Source organism: Sciurus carolinensis, chromosome 2 (assembly GCF_902686445.1).
Source record: "Sciurus carolinensis chromosome 2, mSciCar1.2, whole genome shotgun sequence".
Classification (NCBI taxonomy): Eukaryota; Metazoa; Chordata; class Mammalia; order Rodentia; family Sciuridae; genus Sciurus; species Sciurus carolinensis.
This window is the reverse complement of record NC_062214.1, coordinates 116,823,804-116,836,439: the sequence shown is the minus strand read 5'-3', so window position 1 is coordinate 116,836,439 and position 12,636 is coordinate 116,823,804.

Below are 12,636 nucleotides of genomic sequence, written 5' to 3'. Positions count from 1 at the left end.
TAAAATTGAGGTCAACATTACTTCATGTTCAACTTAGAAAACAGAATTGTCTGCAGAATAATTCACATAGCATCTGTTTATATCCTTTAACTTTGCCTCAAAGTGAAAAAACATAAAAAAAGAAAACAGTCTCCAAAATGATTGCAGTGAAACAAGCAATCTCATGAGCATGGTTGCAGGCACGTGCTAACACAATTTCTACCAGCTGACCTTCCTTCTTTTCTCATATGACAACAATTAACTGGAAACTGATGAGGTTTGGGGGCTTTATGATGAACACAGTATAAGTATATATTAAAGATCTATCCATTACAGTGGGAAGGAATAATTTACTATTAGGTATTCAACTCACTGGGTATTCTAAATGTCAGGTTCCCCATAACGTAAAACATAGAGACTAACATGTGCCCAAAATAGTTCCATGTTTAAAGATTTCTTCTCATGAATAACATTAACTGGCCTCCATCCATCTTTACATTAAAAAATCTGCTTCTAAGTACAGATTCTATACTCTAAAGTCCAAGAATTATAAATAAAATCTTAACTATGGAAAACTGAAGAACTTTCTAAAATGTTGGCAATCCCTAGTACTATTAGGATCATCTAACAGAATATCTGAAAAAAAAAAAAAAAAAAGAATATGGACTTTAGCAGTTTTAGACATGTTGGTCCAGAAAGTGGAAAAATTTAATTTTATGAGTTTCTATTGTACAAACAGGATGTGTGTAAGGAGGAACTTTATTGTGACAAGGGAGAAAAAGTTCCTATGAGAAAAATTACAATTAATTTTTTGTAATTTCTTTTTTTTGTAACTGAATTTCTTGAGCTAATACAACAAACTGAGTCAATGCAAACCCTCCATCTACTGCTCAGGAAACCAGACAAGTGATAGTCTTCAAAGAGAAAGCAAGTGATGAAGAAAATCCCCATGCTTGCTCGCTTTACTCTCGTCTTCATTTTCTACTTCTTTCGTCACCAAAACCTGACCAGTAAAACTAAATGACTCAGTAGAATAAATTTTCTTTTAAAGAACCAAATTTTGTCTTATCTGCATCAATTTCAAAAGCAGCTGTTTCTTCCTACATAAGCCATTTTCTGAATAAGTGATTTTGGGGGGTGGGTGGAAAGGGTTTGGCAAACTGAATGATTTTGCCTTAGTCAATAGTTGGCATTATCATCAAATAGGAAGCAAATTAGTCACTGTGAATGAATTAATATCTTGCAGAAACAGAGTTATTTATGCCCTGAGTGATAAACTTGGGAACTGTTAATCAGCGTACTGACAGAATTTGTAAATTAGATCAATGCATCACTGTTGGGGATCTTCCAGGAATGATGGAGGACAGGAGAGCTGCCAAAAGACTGGATTCATCTGTTTACTTGCTCCTTCCTCCCTTTTCTTCCCTCTTTCCCTCCCCTCCTTTTCCTTTCTCCTCCCTTCCTTCCATCTCTTCTCTGCTAGGTGTCAGGATGTCTTCAAGGATACATATCCTCAACTTCAACAATATAGTGGGGAAAATAAATACATGAGGGCATTACCCCTCATTAGAGCACAATGTGTAAAATATAATAATGAAGGTCTATGGACTGTTTTCAGGTGCAGAGAAGAGAGACTCAAAGTTGCTCTACCAGGATTAGGAAAGTCCTAAGAAAAATAAATATAAATTTGCTAGGTGGAGAAAGCAGTATTTCAGGGAGAAGAAAATATATGTGTAAAGTCATGCAATTGTGGGAAAAAAGATGACTATACTACCGTAACAACCAAAATAACAACCAATATTTGCTGTGTACTTATATGTCAGGCACCATGTTAGGAACTTTTCATAAGTAAATGCACTTAACTGTTAGACCACTCTATAAGGTAAGTATCATTCCCATTTTTTTCTGGTAAGAAACTGAGTCCCAAGTTGTTAAGGAACTTTTCCCAAAGAAAAACTGCATATTTGATCAAATTATGAGATGTGCATATAAGAATATGTAACAATGAAGCACACAATTATGTGTACTTATAATTGTAAAATGTAATTTAAGATATATAATTATAATATAAAATATATCATGTATAATTAAATAAAATATAATTATAAATATGTAATTAAAACAATAAAAATGCAACAAAGAGAAAAAAGAAAAGCTGTATGTTTAGAAAGTTGTGACCAGTTTTGTGGGTTGACATGTATTGGCTATGGTGGAAAATGCATAGAGATGAGGTTAGAAATGCCACCAGGAGGGCTGGAGATGTAGCTCCGTGGTAGAATACATGCCTAGCACATGTGATTTCCTGGGTTCAAGCCCCAGCACAGGAAAAAAAAAAAAAAAAAGCCATCAGGAGTTTAAGAAACATTAAACTGTGTTGTGTTATAGAGAAGGGCTCAGGTCCATCTTAAGCAGCACAAATTTGCCTATTTCTTTGTCTGTCCAGCTCCTTATATATTGAATATCTGTTACATGAAGGATTTTAAGTAGCGTGCACGACACACACACACACACACACACCCTAAATAGAATGAGTAAAAATGAGGACAAAAGAAAAGATAAGGAAAAAAAAATATATAATGGAGTTAGGAATAAGGCCAGCTGAGTAGACATTTGTGAATCTTGGCAGACGGTGGAACTATTTTACATCTTTGTGTGGAAGTTAAAGAAGCAAATGAGGAGAGAAGGGCATCCTAACGCCCTGAGTGAGCTGAAATTGTACCCACTGGAGAGGCCTGGATTTTCCAAAATAATGACTTTTGAAGTCATTTAGTCAGATGAACAGATGTTTGATAGAAGTCCTGACATCTTATTTCTTATCTCATTGTTGATATGATTTTAACTTGAAAAAAATTTTAAAAGAGATGTAAGCATGTCCCCCCCAAGCAAGCAAACACAGTATTAATAAAGCACTCACATAAAGTCTATTTTGAATAATTCTACTATTTGAATATTTGCCAGGATGTCTTATGACATTTATGCCAGTTCAACAAAATAAGCTAACTTGCTGGGCTGCCTTGTTATTTTAAAACTAATTAAAAGATGCAACTATCTAACAAATACACTAACTTTGGTTTTAGAATGTTTGACATGTTGCCCTTCTTTCTGACTAGCTAGCTAGCAGAGGGAGTTGCCTGTAGCAGTGCCTGTTCAGGCTACTCTAAATTTATAAGACCTAAATTGCATCAGCGAGTCTCCATTATAAGGGAATTTTAATTAAGTATACCTGGAAAGCTGTATAAGCTTATTTAGAAACAAAGAAAAGGTGCCAGAAAACAGTCTGTGAAAAAGTTAACTCTTATGTTAAAAGATTGTCCCAATCAATGGTAATTCTATTGTCAGTAATCTGACCTTATTTTTGTAAAAATATTAATAGGGATAGGATTATAAGAGTGGCTTGTATTGAGTTCCTCGGCCCATAACCCACTCTTGTACACAGAGGCAAAAGTTAATAAAAGCTGTACATAATCTGAAAATGCTCCCAGTAGAGAATTCCATGAACTGGTAAAAGAGTATCATAGTGTGGTGAGAATCTACGGCACAATAGCTGGGTCTAAAGGCCACTAGTTCCTCATAAGAAAATTGTCTTGAGTAACAAAGGTTAATAATTGGTCAGGGATGTGGGTTGTGTATGATTCAAGTGAACTGTCAAAAGCTTTAGTAAGTCTATGATTTGGGGGAACAAAAGGTGAACCCTCATGAAGATGGAGTAAATGACAGACTCCTACCAGCAGGTTTTGTGCCCAGAATCAGTAAAAGTTTACTACAAACCATTAAAGAAGAGAGATGGCAGAAAAGTCACTGAATAACTCTGAGGGCAAAATGTCCTAACCAGGGACTTTTTTGGTTTATATTTTCAATGAGCTGTGCAGGATGAGGCCCTGACAGAATTTGAGGCAGCTAATGATGTCGTAAGGGAAACTTTTGTGAGGACTTAACTGATATGTTAAACTTTAAAAGATTTAAATTTTACAAAGTCATAGCCTCTTATTTGTGTGTGTGTTTTTTAAGATTCTCAGTAAATCTTGCAAAAACAGGTACTAGAAAAGTGAAAAGTGGGACCTGTATTTTCTCTGAAATCTCATTTTTCTGGTAAAATTGGTTTGAAATTCTACTAATTTGTGGAAAGGATCAACTTTACCTTGAAACTTCAGAGACAGATTCATTGGTCCTCACTGAATTGGAAGATTCAACTGGTCTTCAATATTGGTTGAAAACCCCCCTGCCAGTTGTACCACACTGAGCTCCATTCACCTCCATAGGCAAACATCTGTGCTCACAGCTCACATCTGTGCAGGACAGCTATGTCCAGGGCTGACCCAGGGCAAAAATGATTAGTTACCACCAGTTAAAGTATTATCCCTTGGAAAGGGAAAGAATCTCAGAAAGTATGTAGAGCTAACTTCTGGAGAAGAGACATGAGTACGGTCTTCTCTAGATTTTCCCAAATTACTATGATTCAGTTTATCAGATAAATGAATGTGCTGGGGAGCTTCATTTAAACTGACAACTTTTTCTCCAATAGAATGTTCTATTGGGATGCAGTCTTTATTCTTCAGCAACTATAGGCTGCCACCAATGTGTAGAGGAATTTAAAGGTGAGCCTCAGGGTGACAGCAAATATTTTATAAACTATTAAATAGAATTGGTGTTAAACTTACTCTCCAAAATAATATGGGTGAAACAAAATCTTTATAGTTATAGCAATCTAAAGATAAAAAGAACAGCCTCAGAGGGCATGGTTATCCAATCTCTACCTCAAGAGGTATTCAGTAAGAGCATGGATGACATTTGGCAAGAAAGTCATGTATCAGAAAGTACTTAGACCACATGATACAAAAGAGCTCTCCTAAGAATTGTAATGATTATTTAAAAATTTGATTTAAGCCATTTTGCAGGGCATAAAAATCTGGACTTTTTTTAAAACTGCAAAATATATGCCTATTTTAAAATTTTTTTTATTATTATTGTATACAAATGGGATACATGTTGTTTCTCTATTTGTACATGGAGTCAAGGCATACCATTTGTGTAATCATACGTTTACATAGGGCAATGATGTTGATTCATTATTTTTTTCCCTTCCCCCCCAACCCTCCCACCCCTCCCTTCCCTCTATACAGTCCTTCTTTCCTTCATTCTTACCACACTCCTTATCCCTAACCCTAAACCTAACCCTAAACCTCAGGCTAACCCCTCCCACCCCCCAATATATGTCCTCATCCGCTTATCAGCGAGATCATTCGTCCTTCAGTCTTTTGAGATTGGCTCATCTCACTCAGCATGACATTCTCCAATTTCATCCATTTGCCTGCAAATGCCATAATTCTATCATTCTTCATTGCGGAGTAATATTCCATTGTATATATATGCCACAGTTTCTTTATCCATTCATCAACTGAAGGGCATCTAGGTTGGTTCCACAATCTGGCTATGGTGAATTGAGCAGCAATGAGCATTGATGTGGCTGTATCTCTGTAGTATGCTGATTTTAAGTCCTTTGGGTATAGGCCAAGGAGTGGGATAGCTGGGTCAAATGGTGGTTCCATTCCAAGCTTTCTGAGGAATCTCCATACTGCTTTCCAGAGTGGCTGTACTAATTTGCAACCCCACCAGCAATGTATGAGTGTTCCTTTTTCACCACATCCTAGCCAACACCTATTGTTGCTTGTGTTCTTGATAATCGCCATTCTCATTGGTGTGAGATGAAATCTTAGGGTAGTTTTGATTTGCATTTCCCTTATTACTAGGGATGTTGAACATTTTTTCATATATCTGTTGATTGCTTGTACATCTTCTTCTGTGAAGTGTCTGTTCATTTCCTTAGCCCATTTGTTGATTGGATTATTTGTATTCTTGGTGTAGAGTTTTTGAGTTCTTTATAGATTCTGGAAATTAGCGCTCTATCTGAAGTATGAGTGGCAAAGATATTCTCCCACTCTGTAGGCTCTCTCTTCACATTGCTGATAGTTTCCTTTGCTGAGAGAAAGCTTTTTAGTTTGAATCTATCCCAGTTGTTGATTCTTGCTTTTATTTCTTGTGCTATGGGAGTCCTGTTAAGGAAGTCTGATCCTGAGCCAACAAGTTGAAGATTTGGACCTACTTTTTCTTCTATAAGATGCAGGGTCTCTGGTCTGATTCCGAGGTCCTTGATCCATTTTGAGTTGAGTTTTGTGTAGGGTGAGAGATAGGGATTTAATTTCATTCTGTTGCATATGGATTTCCAGTTTTCCCAGCACCATTTGTTGAAGAGGCTATCTTTTCTCCATTGCATATTTTTTGACCCTTTGTCTAGTATGAGAAAATTGTATTTATTTGGGTTTGTGTCCATGTCCTCTATTCTGTACCATTGATCTACCTGTCTATTTTGGTATCAATACCATGCCGTTTTTGTTACTATTGCTTTGTAGTAGAGTTGAAGATCTGGTATTGCAATACCCCCTGCTTCGTTCTTGCTACTGAGGATTGCTTTAGCTATTCTAGGTTTTTTATTCTTCCAGATGAATTTCATAATTGCTTGCTCTATTTCTGCAAGGTACATCATTGGGATTTTAATTGGAATTGCATTGAATCTGTATAGCACTTTAGGTAGTATGACCATTTTGACAATATTAATTCTGCCTATCCAGGAACATGGGAGATCTTTCCATCTTCTAAGGTTTTCTTTAATTTCTTTCTTTAGTGTTCTTTAGTTCTCATTGTAGAGGTCTTTCACCTCTTTTGTGAGATTGATTCCCAAGTATTTTATTTTTTTTCGATGCTATTGTGAATGGGGTAGTTTTCCTAATTTCGCTTTCTGAGGGTTCATCACTTATGTACAAAAATGCATTGGATTTATGAGCATTGATCTTGTAACCTGCTACTTTACTGAATTCACTTATGAGTTCTAAAAGTTTTCTGGTGGAATTTCCAGGTTCCTCTAAATATATAATCATGTCGTCAGCGAAGAGGGATAGTTTGAGTTCTTCTTTTCCAATTCGTATCCCTTTAATTTCTTTGGTTTGTCTAATTGCTCTGGCTAGAGTCTCAAGGACGATGTTGAATAGAAGTGGTGAAAGAGGGCATCCCTGCCTTGTTCCAGTTTTTAGGGAGAACACTTTCAGTTTTTCACCATTTAGAATGATATTGGCCATGGGCTTAGCATAGATTGCCTTTATAATGTTAAGGAATGTTCCCACTACCCCAATTTTTTCTAGTGTTTTGAGCATGAAGGGGTGCTGTATTTTATCGAATGCTTTTTCTGCATCTATTGAAATAATCATGTGATTCTTAACTTTAAGTCTGTTGATATGGTGAATGACATTTATTGATTTCTGGATGTTGAATCAACCTTGCATCCCTGGGATAAAACCCACTTGATCGTGGTGCACTATCTTTTTAATATATATTTGTATGCGATTTTTGTTGAGAATTTTTGCGTCAATGTTCATTAAGGATATTGGTCTGAAATTTTCTTTCCTTGATGTGTCTCTGTCTGGTTTAGGTATCAGGGTGATATTGGCTTCATAGAACGAGTTTGGGAGGGTTCCCTCCTCTTCTATTTCATGAAATACTTTGAGGAGTATTGGAATGAGCTCTTCTTTAAAGGTTTTGTAGAACTCGGCTGAGAACCCATCTGGTCCTAGACTTTTCTTTGTTGGTAGGCTTTTGATGACCCCTTCTATTTCATTGCTTGAAATTGGTTTATTTAAGTTGTGTATGTCCTCCCCATTCAGTTTAGGTAATTCATATGTCTCTAGAAATTTGTTGATGTCTTCGAGGTTTTCTGTTTTGTTGGAGTATAGATTTTCAAAATAGCTTCTAATTATGTTTTGTATTTCAGTCGTGTCTGTTGTGATGTTTCCTTGTTCATTCCGAATTTTAGTAATTTGAGTTTTCTCCCTCTTTCTCTTTGTTAGTGTGGCTTAGGGTTTATCAATTTTGTTTATTTTTTCAAAGAACCAACTATTTATTTTGTTAATTTTTCCAATTGTTTCTTTTGTTTCAATTTCGTTGATTTCGGCTCTGATTTTAACTATTTCCTGTCTTCTACTACTTTTGGTATTGGTCTGCTCTTCTTTTTCTAGGGCTTTGAGCTATAGTGTTAAGTCGTTTATTTGTTGATTTCTACTTCTTTTGTTGAATGCGTTCCATGAAATAGATTTTCCTCTAAGTATTACTTTCATAGTGTCCCAGAGATTTTGATATGATGTGTCTTTGTTCTCATTTACTTCTAAGAATTTTTTTTATTTCCCTCCTGATGTCTTCTGTTATCCATTCATCATATAGTAGTGTATTATTTAATCTCCAGGTATTGGAGAAGTTTCTGTTTTTTATTCTGTCATTTATTTCTAATTTCAATCCATTATGATCTGATAGAGTACCAGGTAGTATCTCTATCTTCTTGTATTTGCTAACAGTAGCTTTGTGGCATAAAATATGGTCTATTTTAGAGAACTATCCATGTGCTGCTAAGAAGAAAGTGTATTCGTTCTTTGTTGGATGGTATATTCTATATATGTCTGTTAAGTCTAAATTGTTGATTGTGTTGTTGAGATCTATAGTTTCTTTATTCAATTTTTGTTTGGACGATCTATCCAGTGGTGAGAGAGGTGTGTTAAAATCGCCTAGTATTATTGTGTTGTGGTCTATTTGATTTCTGGAATTGAGAAGGATTTGTTTGACGTACGTGGATGAGCCAATGTTCGGGGCATAGATATTTATGATTGTTATGTCTTGCTGATTTATGCTTCCCTTAAGCAGCATGTAATGTCCTTCTTTATCCCTTCTGACTAGTTTTGGCTTGAAGTCCACATTATCTGAAATGAGGATGGATACTCCAGCTTTTTTGCTGGTCCATGTGCATGGTATGTTTTTCCCCATCCTTTCACCTTTAGTCTATGGGTATCTCTTTCTATGAGATGAGTCTCTCACAGGCAGCATATTGTTGGATTTTTCTTTTTAATCCAATCTGCCAGTCTATGTCTTTTGATTGATGAGTTCAGGTCATTAACATTCAGGGTTATTATTGTGATATGATTTGTATTCCCAGTCATTTGACTCATATTTGTTTTTTGACATGATTTGGTTTCTCTTTTATTTCGCTCTTCCTTTAGTCTAGTGCCTCCTGTTGCTGATTTGCATCGTTGTTTTTCATCTCTTCCTCATGGAATATTTTGCTGAGAATGTTCTGTAATGCTGGCTTTCTTTTTGTAAATTCCTTTAGCTTTTGTTTATCATGGAAGGATCTTATTTCATCGTCAAATTTGAAGGTAAGTTTTGCTGGGTATAAGATTCTTGGTTGGCATCCATTTTCTTTCAGGACTTGGTAAATGTTGTTCCAGGCCCTTCTAGCTTTTAGGGTCTGGATTGAAAAGTCTGCTGATATTCTTATTGGTTTCCCTCTGAATGTAATTTGATTCTTTTCTCTCAGGGCCTTTAAAATTCTGTCTTTATTTTGTATGTTAGGTATCTTCATAATAATGTGCCTTGGTGTGGGTCTGTTGTAATTTTGTATATTTGGAGTTCTATAAGCCTCTTGTACTTGATTTTCCATTTCATTCTTCAGATTTGGGAAATTTTCTGATATTATTTCATTGAATAGATTGTTCATTCCTTTGGTTTGTTTCTCTAAGCCTTCCTCAATCCCAATAATTCTTAAATTTGGCCTTTTCATGATATCCCATAATTCTTGTAGATTCTGTTCATGATTTCCTACCATCTTCTCTATTTGGCCAACTTTGTTTTCAAGGTTAAATATTTTGTCTTCAATGTCTGAGGTTCTGTCTTCCAGGTGTTCTACCCTATTGGTTACGCTTTCTATGGAGTTTTTAACTTGGTTTATTGTTTCTTTCACTTCAAGTATTTCAGTTTGTTTTTTTTTTTCAGTATCTCTAACTCTTTATTGAAATGATCTCTTGCTTCCCGTATTTGGTCTTTTAACTGTTGATTGGTACGATCATTTAATGCCTGCATTTGCTCTTTCATCTCCTCCTTCAATGCCTGCATTTGCTCTTTCATCTCCTCATTTGCTTCTCTGATTGTTTTAATTATGTACATTCTGAACTCCCTTTCTGACATTTCTTCTGCTGTGTTGTCATTGGGTTTTATTGATGTAGTATCTAGGTTTGTTTGGGACATTTTCTTTCCTTGTTTTCTCATATTGGTCAGATGTCAGTGGGAATCTGAGATATTGCAGATTTCCTCTATTGGCTTATAGTGTCCCTGTAGATTTCCAGTGTTATCACCTCCCAGCCTTCAGTAGCCTGAAGTCTTGGAAGAACTTGATAATGCAGTGCTTCCAAAGAAAGCTGCACCTAGCCCCTACTGGTTCCATGGCTTGGAGCTGGCTCTGTGCGGAAAGGCTCTCACTGGGGGCCTGCACCGTGCAGCTGGCCGTGTGGGGGGAGCCCACCGCCGGAGTGTGGAAGGCTACCTTCAGAAGACTCTAGCTGCCCTACCCTGCTATGATAAGTCATCCCTATCTGTGCCTGGCGCCCAGGTCAAGTTTTGCCCAGTGGGGGAGACTCACCCCATGACTCTATTTTTGTCCAAGTCTCTCAATGCCTCCCCTTCTTAACTCCTGGGTTCTGGAGCGACTGGGGATGCAGTCACCCTCTAGGTTGCCATCTTGGATCGCCCCGTGGAAAGAGCCTGCGGCCGGAGTGGGCAGAGCAGCCTGAAGAAGTCTTTGGCTGCCCTGCCCTGATCCCAGATGCTGCTTGCGGATCGAAGCTCTCCGATGGCTCGGGGACTTGTGGCTGTCTCTATGTAGAAAGGCTCTCACTGGGCGGTCTGTTCCAAGAAGCTAACCTTGAAAGGCACCTCCCACCACAGGGGGCCTGGCTGCTATGGAGGTCTCTGGCTGCCCTGTCCTGGTCCCTGAAGCCGCTTGCGGGCCAGAGTATGCCGCGCTGGCTCCAGAACTTGGAGCTTGTTCTGATCAGAAAGGCTCTCAGTTGGGGGCCTGCTCCGAGAACCTGGAGAAGCTGGCTGTGTGGGAGGGGCCCAGCGCCGGAGTGCGCAGGGCTGCCTGTGGAAGACTCTAGCTGCCCTGCCCTGCTCCGATAAGGCACCTCTATCTGGGCCTGCCACCCGGGCCGAACTTTACCCAGTGGGCAGACTCACCTGTGTCTCTATTTTGGTCCGAGTCTCTCAATGCCTCCCCTTCTTAACTCCTGGGTTCTGGAGCGACTGAGAATGCAGTCCCCCTCTAGTCCGCCATCTTGGATTGCCCCTATTTTTTTTTTTAAATTATTTATTCTTTTTGTTATACATGACAGTAGTCTATTTTGACATGTTAATACAAACATGGAGTATATCTTATTCTAGTTAGGATCCCAGTCTTGTGGATGTTCATGATGTTGAGATTCACTGTGGTATATTCATATATGTACATAGGAAAGTTATGTCAGATTCATTCCACTGTGGTTTTTATAATTTAAAATTTTAAAATTATTATATTATTTACCTCTTAAGAGATCTTCCTGGAAATAAATGAGTAAATTTCCTAAGAAGCTAATCGCTAATAAGATAGTAATTGAATTTGGAATATCAACTTTTCCCTTCTAGTCACAATTCCTTGGGTGATAAAGGGTTTGTTTGTTTTAACTTTTTATTTTGGAAATGTTAAAGCCAATAAAAATTGATAGATTAGTACAAGGAACCCTTATTGACCATCACCTAGCTTTAAGAATTATTAATTATAGGGCAGAAAAATGTTCCTGCACAGGTTGTCTATGTCCTAAACTTCAGAAGTTGTGAATATGTGAAGTTACATGATAAATGGGAATTAATGTGGCAGGTAGAATTAAACTCGCTAATTAGTTGACCTTGAGATGAGGAAATTATCCTGATTCTCTAGGTCAGAGCAATCTAATTGTGTGAGTTCTTATAAATGCAAGTGGGAGATGGAAGAGGGAGAACTAGGTAGATGGCAATGTGAGGACTCAGCTGATGTTGCTGGCTAAAGAGGGAGGACTGGGGCCCTAACCCAAGAACGTGGGTGGCTTAGAGAAGCTAGAAAGGCACAGATAAGGATTCTCTCCTAGAGCCTCCTGAAGGAACCATGTTTATCTATACTGATTTTAGCTCAGTGAGATCTACCCAGACTTCTAACCGGTAGAGTTGTTGGATGAGAAAATTTTGTTGTTTCAAACCACTAAGTTTGTGGCAATTATTTTAAAGTATACAAGAAAACAAATTGTTAAAAAAGAGGAAGGATGAATGTCAAAGAATGAAGAAAATGAAATAATCCTTAAAGATAGAAATTTCTTCCATGTGTGTTTTCAAGTAAAACAAGTACTTACAAACTTAGCAAAAAAAAGAGAATGGTTTTATTTTTAGGCTTTTGACTATAATAGTAATGTAAGTTTGTATACCTATAAAAGATATTTGAATATATGCTACCCAAAGTTAAGTAGATACTTAAATTGCCCCTTTGATTGGTTTTATTAATAATTTAAATAATTTAAACCCATTACTCTGATCCTTTGCTGCCATAAGTACTTATCTCCATTTCTTAAATTGCAAATTAGTTAGTCTGGCTTACTTAAATGTGTATACTTTGATTGATCTTGATAGCTTTCCTTTATATGCTATTTATCACCCAACTTCAACAAAAAGGCAAATATTGGAGAGGAAAAAACACATTACTTTATCAAAGCTAATAAAATTGTTTAT